General features: G+C 39.1%; 1 long non-coding RNA gene across 1 annotated transcript in view; it reads right to left on the reverse strand.

Annotated features, from left to right (window-relative positions):
- The window catches only part of LOC117950501, a 786205-nt gene that overhangs the window by 14915 nt on the left and 757422 nt on the right, over positions 1 to 13868 (reverse strand). The window lies entirely within an intron of this gene.

Here is a 13868-nt window from a genome sequence, read left to right on the forward strand (position 1 = left end):
TTCTTATTTCCTGTAGAGGGCAGCAACATACCTTAAATGTAAGATAAAGGACAATGATCTTAAAAACATTTAGCTGTATGTTACAGAAAACATTTCATTTGTATGCATCAAGAGTCAAACACTCTGTAAAAATCGATAATTGGTCTGTTTGTATCCTAAGCAAACATTTTGGCATTTAGTTCTAAAATAATACATTGTAAAGACACACTTACATTATGCCGCGTTCATTCTTAATATTTCTAGTCAGAGTCTAGGTTCAGTGCTCTTGAGGTCTAAGGCACAGTTACAAAACTGTTCACTGTCTTCAAGTGTTGCTGTAGTTATCAGCATACAAACTATACTATAGTTAAAATGGCCTGTTATAAAGGAACAGCACTGGGAAAATCAATGGAAAAGATATTTAATGAGTGAAACAGAACTGATGTATATCGGGTACTTGTAATGGTACTTGTATTTGAATCCCTTTTTTTAACATCCTTTTTTTCCGTAGTGGTTGACAAATAGACAAAAAAGAAATTTAATTTGAAAAACACACTGAATAAAGAGTGAATGGCAGAAACGGGGCATATGGAAACATTGCAATATGATTTCTAAAAGACTAATGATCTGACTAAAACCTATAATAATGACTTGAAACCATTTGTCTAGACCTACAGTACAAAAGATCTAACTCCACCTAGTGGTTATGATGTGAATAATCAATGCATTCGAGTTGCTGGCATCATATTTTACTAATAATGTGCAATGGAGACAGACAAACAGACAGGCAGACGGAGACAAATAGAAGTGTTACAAAACTATCTGACACTTTTTTGATTTGCCAAATAATCATGAATAGACAAAAGCTGCTGAGTAGGCCTAACAACACTCTTTGGCTAAACTCCTTAACGGCAGAGGCACCAGTAGGCACCAGTCCTGTGTCAAACATCAATCTTACTTGCTACAGTAAATGTTTAGGAGGGGATTTTTTGAAAGACGGGGAGTCACGTTTATCACGAATGCTATATCATGTCCTCAACGGGAGATTCAATCCAAGTAGTACACGCACTGGCATGAATGATCGACAAACAGCAAATATCCAAACAGACACATGCATACACATAAAAAAAAAAAAACCCACAATCATTTTTTAATTCAGAACATAAAAATATCCATTGAAATAAATTGAAGGGCTACTGAATCTACATACAACACACACACACAGTTTGTATGGTCAGGGAGGTGAATTGGGGAGCACAAACTGTCACCAGGAGGTTAGAGCTGCACCACCTCCTGTGGGGACCCTACTGCTTGGCGCCCAGATATGTGGCTGTGGGCTGAGTCACCACGGTGATCGACAGGCAGGTGCAGCAAACCATTAAGAGGCATCACTTTACATTAATTATTGCTTCCATCACACTACCTCCGTGTTGTCAATATCACTCACAGAGCCTCACATACCTTTGTTTTATGCGATCTGGGCTGTTTGACAGATGTTTATAAGAGCACCATTAATTTCACTTTGCCTTGGGGAAGGGGATATCTTTCTAAACATCTGCAACAACCTGACAGCTATGTGCATGGCTGCTAACCACAGCCCACCATTATGACTTGATCTGTCCCTGCTCTTTTATCTTATTGAGGTCCAGAGGGCAGGTTCACCAAATTTGTCAAAGAAACATCAACATTTGGCTTCTCCTGCTGACTGTTTTCGGAGACAGTCAAGTGGTCAATTTAAATTCTGGGAATTGGGAATGCATTATGTCTGATTCATGTGGCAGATGATGGAAGTGATTTCATACCTTGAGCCCATGTCCTCCATCAGTATCTGGTCATGTCTGAAAAAAATCTTCACAGGGAATTGTTTGAGAGGATCTAATTAGGTAGCAAAAGCAACACTCGCCCACACCGTAACTTAAGAAAAAAGGGCCATCTACAGTCACTCAAATCTCTTTAAAGGAATGATGCTACCACCCCCATGCTTCACAGTAGGGATGGTGTACTTGGGATGGTACTCATCATTCTTGTTCCTCCAAACACAGTTAGTGGAATTATGACTAAAAGTTCTATTTTGGTCTCATTCGACCACATGACTTTCTCCCATGACTCCCCTGGATCATCTAAATGGTCATTGGCAAACTTAAGACAGGCCTTGACATGTGCTGGTTTAAGCAGGGGAACCTTCCGTGCCATGCATGATTTCAAATCATGACGTCTTAGTGTATTACCAACAGTAACCTTGGATACTGTGGTCCCAGCTCTTTTCAGATCATTGACCAGCTCCTCCCATGTAGTCCTGGGCTGATTTCTCACCTTTCTTAGGATCATTGAGACCTTACAAGACGAGATCTTGCATGGAGCCCCAGGTCTAGGGAGGTTGACAGTCATGTTTAACTTCTTCCATTTTCTAATGATTGCTCCAACAGTGGAACTTTTTTCACCAAGCTGCTTTGCAATTCATCGTAACCCTTTCCAGCCTTGTGGAGGTGTACAATTTTGTCTCTAGTGTCTTTGGACAGCTCTTTGGTCTTGGCCATGTCAGTAGTTGGATTCTTACTGATTGTATGGGGTGGACAGGTGTCTTTATGCAGCTAACGACCTCAAACAGGTGCATCTAATTTAGGATAGTAAATGGAGTGGAGGTGGACATTTTGAAGGCAGACTAACAGGTCTTTGAGGGTCAGAATTCTAAAGGTTTTTAAATACTTATTTGCATACAAATCATACAAATACATATTTAAAAAATCATACATTGTAATTTCTGGATTTTGTTTAATTCAGATCATGTCTCTCACAGTGGACATGTACCTACGATGACAATTTCAGACCCCTCCATGATTTCTAAGTGGGAGAACTTGCAAAATAGCAGCGTGTTCAAAACTTATTTTTCTCACTGTATTAACATTATGTTTATTAATACACTTGACAAAGGCTGTAGTACTGTAAAGTGTTGACAAAAGAAACTTGGAGAGGGGGAAACTTTAAATGTGCCCAGATGGTAAGAGGACAACCTAATACAGAGGAGCAGATGAAGTTGAAGGAGTGCTGCCATGTGCAGCCACACTGAGCAAACCATATGCTGTTTGTATACGACAACAACAAGGTTTTCCTGTTTTCATCAGATCATTGGCTTTTATTGAGCCTGTTGGGCTGTCGGAAAGCAGCAAGCAAATGGGACTCCACTTGGCCATTTAAATGAAAATGAGATGGACAAAGTCATCTCTTAGAAAGTTTAGCTGCAGAAGAGTGGCGATTTAGCCTCCATGTAAACATCTTTCAGAAATTTATCTCAAACTTAGTTTAAATCCTCTTTTCTAAATGGCTGACCAGAATGACCCCATCAGGGTAAATTATCTCACATTAGCATAAGGTGTGTTTTTCAATTTGTTTATATAACTTTAGTAGCTCCATTTCAGGCTTGTGTGGGCGGCCTGGTAGCCTCTGTGCTGGTGTCTGTTTTTAACCTTTCTTTTTTTTTCCAGCAACGCCCAGCTTCACATTCACACACTCACATTCATCTAATCTGGGAGCAGCCCAGTACAACCACAGTCTCTTGCTGAGTCCAGTACACAGTTACACTGGAGATACAAAATGCTTGGCTCAAAGGCACCTCAGTGGAATAGCTGTTAAAGGAGAATAGAAAAATCATTCGTCCTGGGCATTCAAACCTGCAACCTTTTGGTCATGGGCCTGCTTCGCTTAACCTTAAAGCCTCAACCACTACACATCAAAGCATAACATCTTCCCAGAAATAAAAAGAAAATCCCTTATGCTGCACTTTGGTGGGAACAACCCAAGCTGAGAGATGGCGCCGGTTTTGCATCTGTAACCACTGTTGAAATATTATTTCAGAGGCATGCCGTCCCCGCATCTTGGTGTACGGTGAGCAGAGCTCACTTGAAAAATGCATTAGAGCCAAGGGCCAAAATGGAGGCTATACATTTGCTACCAATTTAGTTTCTGCATCTAAGATTTTGTTCTTCTCTTCCTCTCCTGGCCCCAAAACCAGGCCTAATGTAGTAAATGACCTCTAGGAAAAATAGACAGCAGGCTACATGACCCCAGCCATCAAAAACGGAGTCTGTAATAAATACTACATTGCTTTACAGGAAGCGTGTTCAACATTCTCCCAAAACCTGCAGGGAAAGAAAACGAGGGGGCCGGACGGGGTGAGTCTCTGTTCACTGCTCTCTCTTCGGTCAAAACCTGAGGTCTGTTATTACCGGCCTGGGTTCTCATTCAGAGTGGAGCTTGTTCATATAAACCTTGAGGTTTGAGGCATCGCTGGACAGACTGGGTGGCTTTCACCAGGGAATTAGCACAGGGTCGCTTTGGATCACGATCAATAGGCCCTCTACAGCTAACCTGTGTTGGACCGGGCTGCTTGTGGAGGTGGTGGTGGTGGTGAGGACAAGTTTCCTGGCTGTGGAATATGGGTCAGTCAGAACTTGTAGGGCAAAATTCTGTGTAAACCATCTATCCCTCTAATGCTTTTCTACTTAGTGTATACTTTTTAAATCATTTTTATTTAACCACTATTTTCCAGATTAGCCCTGGTGAGATTGGGAATCTCTTCTACTCTCAACCATTTCTTGTCACTAAACAACAGTTTTGATACCTTTCAGTTGGGTTTCCGACCACACCACAGCACTGAGATGGCTCTTGTAAAAGTCGGTAATGACATCCACCTAAACACAGATAGTGGCAAAACTACAGTCTTAGTACTACTTGATCTCAGTTCTGCATTTGACACGGTCGACCATGACATATTACTGAACCGATTGGAAAACTATGTTGGCCTTTCTGGCTCAGTATTAAACTGGTTTGAATCCTACTTAAATAATAGGGACTACTTTGTGGCAATAGGTAATCATGCATCTGAGCATACAAAAAGGACGTGCGGAGTTCCTCAAGGCTCCATTCTGGGGCCTCTTCTGTTTAACATCAACTTGCTTTCCCAGGCTCAGATCATGGAAAACATCCAAATAAGTTACCATAGTTATGGGGATGACACACAAATTTACATAACCTTATTGCCAGGGGACTATATTCCAATACAAAAACTTACTAAGTGCATCAAACAAATTAACGGCTGGATGTGCCAGAACTTTCTGAAATTAAAAGAAGGAAAAACTGAGGTGGTTATTTTTGGAGCAGAAAAGGAAAAACTTAAAAGTCTGCGCTCGGCTTCAAACTACAATGTTAAAAACAAGAGACAAAGCCAGAAATCTTGGTGTAGTCATGGACTCCGACCTGAACAACCACATTAAGACAATTACAAAGTCAACCTATTATTACCTTCAGAATATATCAAAGGTTAAAGGACTTATGTGTCAACAGGATTTGGAAAGACTTGTCCATGCTTTCATCCTTAGTAGACTTGACTACTGTAACCATGTCTTGACAGGTCTTCCTAAAAAATTAATCAGACAGCTGCAGCTGATTCAGTACGCTGCTGCTCGGGTCCTCACTAAGACCAAGAAAGTGGATCACATCCCTCCAGTTCTAAAGTCTTTATACCGGCTTCCTGTGCCTCAGAGAATTGATTTCAAAGTACTTTTGCTAGTTTATAAATCATTGAATGGTTTAGGGCCAAAATACATATCTGATCTGCTACTACCCTATGAACCAACCAGACCTCTCAGGTCATCTGGGACAGGTCTGCTTTCTGTTCCCAGAGTCAGAACTAAACAAGGGGAAGCAGCGTTCAGTTTCTATGCTCCTCATATCTGGAATAAACTTCCAGAAAACTGCAGATCCGCTGGTACTCTCAGTTTTTTTAAATCAAGGCTGAAGGCCTTTTTTTTTATGTTGCCTTTCTGTAAATTATTGATTTAATTTCTTATCCTGTACTGTAACGTAATGCTGTCTTATTCTCGTGTTTTATATGTTTTTATTTTTTAACATTTTTTAAACTGTTTTTGTGTAAAGCAGTTTAAATTTCCCTATGCGGAAATGTGCTATACAAACAAAGGTATGTAAGCTCTTTTATCCCTTTTTTGTATAGCGGGAGAAGGTACAGTGTACACTGTATTTTCAGCCGCATAGTGTACTGAAGATAGTTGAAAAGATTGAACACTTTGAGGTTAGTGAGGACTTGACACATTTTATTAATAGTGAGGGCTACTGATGTAATGAATGATGTAAATGGGATTTCTAAAACTCAATTATCTTTGGCAAGAAAGAACGGTGATGTAAATGATTTTGATGTCTTTGATTTTTTGCATATTCATGCTTTTAAAACTCCAGTAGATGGTAGCCTTTGAATCAGCTTGATGTACCATTTAATGTTTAGTTCAATCACGTTTTTTTAGTACCCCATAAACTTTCTGTTGAGCTCACACTTTAGTTTTTGAAGTATCTACTCGGTGATCATCCTGGCAAATAAATTAAAACATTGCAGAGAGGGGGCTTTATTCAGAAACAACAAAATATCATGTCATGCCCCATCAGAGCAAAATCAGTTATTTCTCATTGTGTGCCAGGACCCAGAATGGTATATATTTCCCATAACATTTGGCTGTATTCAAGTGACCATAATATAATATGGCACTTCAGCAGTCTGAGCATCTCCAAATAGATTTTATCTGACTTTTCTTTGATGCAACAGATTTGTCACCGCACCTTCCGTCTTGTTTGGCAGGTATGGTGTTCCTGCTGGTACCCCAGGTGATATTTTTTTAACTTCAAGTGTCAGTTATGACAACCACGCTCACTTTATTTTACCTAAAAGAAATGCTGTAATTAACATGTACCTTTTGGATGAGGTCTATTGTACACATGCATGCTGTTAACTTCTTTATTCTTTTCTGACCCAATGCATCCGTCTCACTGAGGTCCAGAAGGTGGCAGGAGTGGCACTGCTGACAACGCACCAGCGGAGAAAACAAAATTACCACCCACCCAACAGCTTCAGCACCACAGAGCCTTTCCTCTCCACTCCTTGAACGACGATAGACTTTTTACATGTCCCCAACATCAGACATGTGGCTTTTTCAAAGACGAACAACATGGTGTCATCTCTTTGCCGGGGCACATCTGCTCACTCTTACTCTGGTTTTAGTGTTCTTTCCATACAACATTTATATGGAAAGTGTTGTATGCCTTTGTTCTGTTCTGTGGGGGGTTTCTGTCCCTTTGTTTGAAAGAGACATCAAACAGGGCCAGAGGGGCACATGATGGCTTGAACATGATCGAGATGGTTATTTTTTGTCCTATTACATTGTCAGTAGCTTTGGCTTTAATTTTTCTTGTTTGGTATGATGGAAAACCTTGTAATGAGTCAGAAAATTGGCACAGATGTCATCACATCTTTATTGACAGATGTTGACGTCAGTCTGTGGGTTGCTTCCTATAATTACTACTAACATCTTTCAATGGTTTTTACAAAGAATACATAATATTTAGCACATCATATGTATATTTCTCAGCACATCATTGCCTATTTTTAAATATTTGGTAAAAAAATAACATAGTTTTCTTAGCACATAGATTATCCATAGGTTTGACTTGCGTCCCAAAAACACAGTGGATCTTTGTGACCAACTACCATAACATACAAGAAAAGACCTGTTTAATAGAAAAGCATTAAACAGGTACTATTATCAATAAAATACTTTCAGCAACAGTTTTAATAAATGGTGAGCCACTAGTTTTGGAGAACGTCACTTATTTCAGACAGCCTTATCAGCAGGACAGCAAGAGTTGTGGGTGCTCGTAGAAAATCAAAGCTGGTATGAATAGGATGAGGCATTCAACAATGGATGACTGAGAACGCTATGTGACATCTTCTCACTGACATTTATAAACATTGTGTACGCACACACGCACACACACACAAAAAGGTCTCCAAGAGGTAACAAAACATGCATGCTCCCAAACACACACACACACACACACACACACAAAAATTCTTGACCAGACACGCGCTCTGTCTCCCACCTGCAGCTTCAGTCTGAACAGAACAAAGTGTTTGTGTGCTGCAGTGCCCAGTCTGAAGTCTTCCCGCAGCCTGCAATCTACAAACGGTGAATGCCCATGTTTGCATTTTTAACACTGTATCAATTCTATGAAGCAAAGTAAAACAAGTTAGAACTTCAACTCACAAATGTCCATCCCCAAAAGAGTGCCCTCTGGTGGGGTTAGATGTTAAAACTCAATGTTCAGCCTCTGAGGTGCACAGATGACGTTTTTTTCTATAAATGGAAGAGGAACGCCATCATGATAAAGAAATACAAACAAATACATAATGTTAAAAGTCTATCTCGCACTTAATAAAACTCTAAATGACACAAAACCATGCCATTACTGTTGCTCAAGAGCAATATTCATAAATGAAAAAACATATGAGCCGACCATTTACCTCGAAGAAGAGGGCCTTGCAATATCTACACCATGTGGAGGAGTGTTTTATGATCTGCTCCTTCATGACCATACCAAATTGTTTCTTCTAAAGTGCGGTATCTGGCTCATAAACTGCTAAGAGCTCCCACAGGCTAAATAAGCAGACGTCTGTAATTGTCTAGGTGGTCGAGTGTGTGTATGTGTTTGTAAGATTGGGAAAGAGAAAAAGAGGACATGGCAAATGAAGAAGGAGGAGGAAAGCCTATTAGGCAGTGAGAGAAAAGTAAGTCCTGTGTGGGCGTGTTTTGGCATGCAGCTGCTTGCTGATGTTTTATTCAAAGGATTATTCATCCATCCCTATGATGAGCTTAGCTTTCAATTCTGAACATCAATGCAGCTTAATATTCTGGAAATTATTCGACAAATTCTGGGGTAATCACCTTTTTTTCTCTTTGTAATTTCACAGCAGCTCTGTTGGAATATTCTTGTGGTTCACACAGAGAAAGCTGATTTATCTTCTCTACCAACAGCGGCACTGTTAGAAAGGAGCACAACCATAACAACCTAAGTCACACAGTCTTTCTATTGACTTTAGGGGAAAACTACATACAGTGTTATTAATGCAAAGCATTGCTAAGCAGGCTGAGCCCACATTGTAGTCAGACCTGCAGTTTCCAGCCACCGTGCACCATCTACAATCTAGTTGCTGATGATAAAACAATCTCACCACAAGAGCTGTTATAGTGTTTTTGACCATATGACACAATCTTCCTCAGTAGGTGGAGTTTGCCCAATTATCATTTGTCTTAAAAATTGAGATTAACATTTCATCATTCATCAACTTTAATCCATTACCTGACAAAACAATAGCTTCACAATGTCCATTTAGTAGCTGTTTCAGAGCTTTCAATCAGCAAACTCCCTCTCTAGAGGATGATTGTGTCATGCAATCAAAACCTCTGGAATCAGCCCTGTCTCCTAAAGAGATCCCATAGCCATACAACTAAAGCGCATTCTCAAATATGTTTTGAGGGAAACATATTCTGTTGCAGGTTACATTTATCTCTGATGTTTCATAAATGCATTTAAATGCAAAAGTCCTCGTAGGTAGGGATGGGTCAAACAAACACAGGACATTTAGCCCAAGTGACCGCTGTTCGTTTCCCATGTGAAACCAAAAGTCAACAATGACTTACTTACATACCTAAATCATGTTTGTAACACTACTTCAATTAACTTAAATTACGTGAAAAAAGGTACTTGTTTTAACCCAATCCGTAATTTTCTTCTAAACCCAACCAAGATTTTTTAGCAGTCACACACGGAACGTTTTTTTTTCTATTTGACAATTTAAAATTGATGAGATGTGCTGGATAAGTGATGTTTCAGGAGAAGGCGATATCTTGAGGGTTTAGAGTGTAGATAAGTAGGCCTACTGTGGTTTCCAAATACATGCTTTGTTTGTAACAGCCCTACAGAATAAGACAGAAGGTTTGTGAACTGACGTGCTCATCAGACAACGTCATTGGTCTGCTTTATAAAACTGTTACAATCACAGCTATGATTACACAACGGATAGGTTTAGGGAAAGGTTTGGATTAAAATAACTACTCAAGGTTAGGTAAACATCCTGTATTATGTTAAAATGACTACTTTGTTAAGGTTAGGGGACTATCATCATCACGGTTACAATATCAACCGCGTGGTTAAGGTCAGGGAACAATCATGGTCACTTTATAAAGGAACCAATACTACATTCTTTTTAAGTTGCATCCATGTTCAGAATTCTAATTTTCATTTCAGACCTGGTGAGTTGCCAGAGCAGGATGAATTTAATCATGCAATAACCTCTATTTAGATACAATTTTCAAATGGCAAACTTGCCATTCTGCGCCAGCATAGCTCTTTGAAAGGCCTTAGCTTACTCTTTCTTGAGAGCTTTTACATACCCTTGATTGAGGCTTTTGATCACAGAAACACGAAGCAGAAAGACTGAATGCATCCCAGCACTTGTGTAGTGTTTGAAAACAGGTAAGTGTCCAGAACAAACCAGGACGGGAGGCCAGGTACAAAATATAAATGGCATTTATTCACACAGTTTGCATAGATTAAAAACACTAACAAAAAACGGCCAACAGCGCCAGCATGGAACTACACAGTAGCGACTTTAAAAAAGAAATAAAGTGCAATGGCACCGGCACAATCACTTGATATAAATACCAAAGTTGCACTGGAATAATTAAGAGGCTACTAATATGCGTTAGGACCCAATACAAACAATAAAAGAGCAATAGAACAAAATACCACTGCACACTTTAAAACTTGCACATTAATTGCATGCAGGGAACAATAGAAGGCAACACCTCAAACCACACTAGCAAGCAATGAGGGGTCTCTATTGAGCCTATAACCAGCCCTACAATTGTGCAGCGCCCGTCAGCGGTATTGCACTTTACCCTTTAATAATAATAATATTTGAAATGAACAAAAACAAACCCAAATAAAAAAAAAAAAAAGTAGAAATAAATGCATTTACTTTATATGAATGTGGGAAAAATTTATAAAAAAACAAGACAGCATTAGACCACTTTCCAGCATATTTTATGCTGGAAAGTGCATACATTTGCAATACATTTCATAGAATGGTCGGACAGTCTGCTGTACCTTCAAGTCATTTAGGTTTCATTCAGACCAGCAGCATGTTTTATTGCCGTTATGACCATTACTTGAAAGGAAAAAAAACTAAAACAATACACTGAACGTCTCAGGTACATTATACTATGTTTGATAGATTTCACGGTTGATAGCTTACAATCATTACCTCCACAGTTTGAGCTCATCCAAACAGCTCAAATGTTTGGCCTGCACACGTCGTCTACACTTCCTGCTACACTTCCTGAAACTGCGAGCCGAGAGAGCGCAAATTACCTGTGTCTCTAAATAACCTCCGCCCTTCACAGGGCCATGATGTCACACCCATTACATTTTCATTCAATACTTGTGTGAGGTTTCTAATTGCCAGTGAATAGCGCTCACCAACCTGTTTTTTAGGTCAAAGCAAGAGGTTTGTCATTTTTCATTCATGACTTCAAACGGACCAGTTGTAAAAATTGGCAAGGGGCATAGCCACAGAGACGGTTGTAACCAGAGATGTTTTCTCAGTAATTCCCTACTGGATTTTGGTATAACCACGCCTGCAGCGCATGGGAAAGGCAGTTCACAGCAACAGTGAGAAAGGGAAAAGACAAGTGAGAGAGACAGTGATAATGTAGAAGGCTGGAAAGAAAAAGACTGCAGCGAGAGAGCAGATGATGAAAGAGTCAATAAGAGACATAGAGTGATTGGGGTGAAAGTGATAAAGAGATGGTTTAATTCACTTCATGAAGTTTTGTTTCCAGGTTTACCGTGTGGACAATGAAGAAGATTCACACATGATTCCCTTCAAAACAAATAAAAACTCAATCCAACTTTTAAACTATCCAATATTTGCAACTTCAATATCACTTATGGGGCTTTTATAATGTCTATATCATTTTAACTGTAGAGAATCCCACTAAACCACATATGTGTAACGAAATGAATCTTATTTGCTGGCAAATAATGTTATGGCATCAGTAAATGACTAACAACAGAGCTTGCATAGATATACTAGCATATAGCACATTGCACAGATAAGAAAGGTGCAATGGGAACCCTTAAAGTACTATAAAAGCTGCATGGACCCACCATTAAACTTAGGTCTATTGTTTTTAGACCAAATGAGAATAAGACCTTGACCAACCACAGGATACAGTGTGTCAAATTACATAGCACTAAAAACAACTATGAATACCCCTTAAGTGAAATAACAAAGATGTTGATATGTTCCTGGAGAAAAAAGGCTTAACTCAATCTCCAAAAGCTAAAATTAAACACAGGCTCATTATTAATATTGTATTATTTTTGATTTGTGTATTCCTAATTTGTGTATTGTTTCTGTTTAAGGTGAGGAATTTTTACATTATTTTTTAAATTTGCATAATGTTTTACTCATAACCAATTAATAAACTAATAATTGCACTTAAATGTCTGATTGCGAAGGATAAGCACGTGAACCCAATGGACAGAAGGATTATTTTGTTAAACAACACATGTGTTTTAAACATACCATAATGATTTCTTCTGAGACAGTTTCCACAAAATACCTTTTTGGAACTTCCTAACAGTAACATTGGATATTTTAACACCTAAATACCAATGTTTGACCAGAGACTTGATAAAATCGGCCACCCTGTTGTCAAATGGGATTCATCCAGTTATAATCCAGCTAGAGCTTGGACAGTATTTTACTAGGAGTAGTTAGAGGCCTACAGGTCATACTTAATGACTATCATGAAAACATGAAACTCATGTCTCATTTATGGTAAGGTTTGACCGATTAAAATTATTCAGTTCCAGCTGCCAAGTGTCATGTTTTTTCTTCCTCTGTGGTGATTAAAGGGAAAACCTCTGTGAATTGAACATGAGCCAAAAAACCTTCAAATTGTTGAGCTTCTGACTTTTCCATTTCATGTGTCACCTATCAGGAAAATTGAGGGAAAAGAATAACACAAGCATGAGATTGCCAGAAGCACTGTGCAAAGAGGGAAACTATATACAGACACCTCTTTACCTGACATTAATCCCCAAGGACTCTGTGCTAATATTGTAGCTATATTGCACTAACATGGAAGTGTGAGGGCTGAGATGTTCAGGTGCCAATTAAGTGTGGATGTGGGGAGAATGTGGGTGGACTACTAATGAAAGGCTTCCTTGCACGTAAATCACCCACAATGTAGTGTAGTTTACCATTGATTAAGTGCTTAAAATGGGAGGAAACTGAGAACAAAAGAACATGACCAGTAGAGACAAGTGAAAACACTAGCCAAAGATTCAAGGTTTTTATACATGTCCCAAGAGAGATTTGTCTCGGACAAAAGCTGCATGACATAGTGTAGTTTCACGTATTTCAGTTATTATACATCTCGATACCCTGATCTTGACAGATTAGAGACAATAAATTGTAGTTTTGGAGAAAAATGTGTCCAGCCAAAGTTAAGCCACAAGGACTTTAGGAATTAAGATGACTACAAACTCAAAAATTGTACACATACATTTTTGTTTTTTGAGTTTTTTAACTTTTTGACCGACAAAACAATAGACAATAATACGCAATAAGCTTCCCCAGTTTATTCTGGAGAATGCTTTGCATATAAATTGTAACTGAACATTTAACTGAATACATGAAATGTGAAAAAATCCAAGTTCTTACCGGGCCGGGCTACTGCTCTGCTGAATCAGAATTACAGAGGAATAGAGAGGATGGGGGAGAGGATTCTTTAAAGATTATTTTGTCGGCATTTTTTAAGCCTTTTTTGAATGGGACATCTTAGACACGAAAGAGGAGATAGAGGGGGAGGGACATGCAGCAAATGCCGCAGATCGGAGTTTGACCGAGGATGTGGACTGCTGTTCTGACTAAACTGGATGGTTTATTCAAATTTTTGTGTATGCTGCCAGAGTTACAG

The sequence above is a fragment of the Etheostoma cragini genome, chromosome 9, assembly GCF_013103735.1.
Source record: "Etheostoma cragini isolate CJK2018 chromosome 9, CSU_Ecrag_1.0, whole genome shotgun sequence".
In the NCBI taxonomy this organism is placed as follows: domain Eukaryota; kingdom Metazoa; phylum Chordata; class Actinopteri; order Perciformes; family Percidae; genus Etheostoma; species Etheostoma cragini.